Here is a 2134-nt window from a genome sequence, read left to right on the forward strand (position 1 = left end):
TGAGAGGATGTGTCGGCTCTTGACCCTTGTGACTTAATCACTTTACAGCTTTGCACGAGACCCAAGACACATTTTAGTCTGTATCTTTTTCCTAAATTTCAGTCCTTCATTTCCAATTCATGGACATTTCCCACAAAATGTCACTTGAAAGTCAACATAGCTGAAACCAACCCTTATAAACCCAGCTTCTTTTCTGAACTCCTTTATTTGGTGGTCCCACTCCTCACTCACCTGCTCCTCAAAAATCACTCTATTTAATTCCATCCTCTCTCAAGTACTACCCCCATCACCACTTTCAATTAGTCATCAAGTCCCAGAGACTTTTCCTTAAACAACAGTGTCTTACCAATTTTATTATTATTATTTTTTTGGCTGTGCCCTGTGGCTTACAGGACCTTAGTTCTCCGACTGGGGATTGAAGCTGGGCCCTAGGAAATGAAAGCACAGAGTCCTAACCACTGGACCGCCAGGGAGTTCCTGCACCAATCTCATGTTTAAAAAAATATTTATTTATTTATTTGGCTGCGCCGGGTCCTAGTTGCGGCACGTGGGATCCTCGTTGTGGCATGCGGGATCCTTAGCTGCTGCCTGGGGTTTTTAGTTGCGGCATGCCACGTCTTAGTTGAGGCATGTGGACTCTTAGTTGCGACATGCGAACTCTTAGTTGCGGCACTCACGTGGGATCTAGTTCCCTGACCAGGGATCGAACCTGGGCCCCCTGCATTGGGAGCTCCGAGTCTTAACCACTGGACCACCAGGGAAGTCCCACCAACCTCACTGAAAAAACAAACGTTTTTTTTCAACCTCATTTTTAAAAAACATTCTCCACCCCCCTAAGCTAAGCTGCTGGTATCACCTCATGTCTAGTTATTTAACGTTTGTAAAACATCTGGATTCTAAGAATAGCTTCCTAACTGATCCCCTATTCGACGACAGCTCTTAAAACTCACTCATCTACTCGAAACCTTATCTCAAGTCCAAAAGTCTCTGAATTGGATTCAAGGTGTTTTTTTGTTTGGTTGGTTGTTTTTAACAATCTGGCTCTCATCTCGTCCCTCATAATATTTTCTGGTGTCCTTGCCTTAACTCTGCTATCTGTTCCAGCTTGACTTCCTCCTCTCCCTTACCCTGTGGTCCTCCAGTGTTCTTACTGCCTCAGTTCTGTCTCTAGGTTTGATGCCTAGGTTTTAGGCTTTCCACCCATCACCTCATCTCATCTCTTGGGTCATAGTTTAAACCCGCTTCTCTGGTCAAGCTGGAGAGACAAGTAATTTGAATCGCTCCAGTAGCCTTAAAACCTGTTCCTCAAACTAATCTCTTCAGGTAGTGCTGGCAGGCAGTGTTCCTGAGACCTACCTCATTCCTTGGTTTTGGCTCCTGAACAATCAGCTGTCAGAAATTGTCCTTCCTCACATCGTATGGAAGTTTTGTCTTTTTGGCAATGGTGACATCCAGACTTCTCTCAGTTGCTAGCTTGGAACCCATGAGCTTACCAATTAGTGTAAGGTAGGTGCTGCAGGAACAAAATAGGCCTGAAATGTAATTAATATAACAGCTCACAAACACAGATGTTTCTTTCTTGCTCATGTAACACGGGAAGATGGCTGGTAGGAAGACGATCTCCAAGCAGTGGTTCAAGAACCTAGGCTCCTTTCGTCCTGCACTCCACCATCCCCTTGGGCACTCGTAATCAGCTAATGGATGGGGAAAGAGATGATGAAGGAGGCATTCGGCCTAGAAATGACATGTATACTTCCCCTCAAATTCCAGGTGGCTAGAACTCAGTCACATAGCCACAAACATTTGCAAGAGAGGCTGAAAATGCAGTCTAGTGTGTGTTGAGGAAGAGAACAGAGGGTTTGTTAAATAGCTTACATCCTCCCTAAGGGAGACAACCTCAAGTTCCACCCAGTTACTGCAGTCCTTTCAAAGTCCCATATCTCTGGTGATGTGCACTCCTTCCCATCAAATCCAGGGACCTGGGAATTTAAAGCCAAGTTTCCCGCCCCCAACTTCCACCAAATATACAATGTGGAGCTGGAAGTGGAGAACTGCAATTAAAATTCTCATTTGAAAAGGGGAACAATGAGAAACATACAGCAGTCATTGATTCGTAGCAGTGAAAACACCTACT

At 44.8% G+C, this 2134-nt stretch overlaps 1 non-coding gene across 1 annotated transcript; it reads right to left on the reverse strand.

Annotated features, from left to right (window-relative positions):
- Positions 1–688: 688 nt before the first annotated feature.
- TRNAG-CCC (transfer RNA glycine (anticodon CCC)) lies at positions 689–761 on the reverse strand. The gene has a single exon. It is a non-coding gene; the product is annotated as a tRNA-Gly (tRNA).
- Positions 762–2134: the final 1373 nt, after the last annotated feature.

Source organism: Lipotes vexillifer, unplaced genomic scaffold, assembly GCF_000442215.2.
Source record: "Lipotes vexillifer unplaced genomic scaffold, Lipotes_vexillifer_v1.1 scaffold111, whole genome shotgun sequence".
NCBI lineage: Eukaryota > Metazoa > Chordata > Mammalia > Artiodactyla > Lipotidae > Lipotes > Lipotes vexillifer.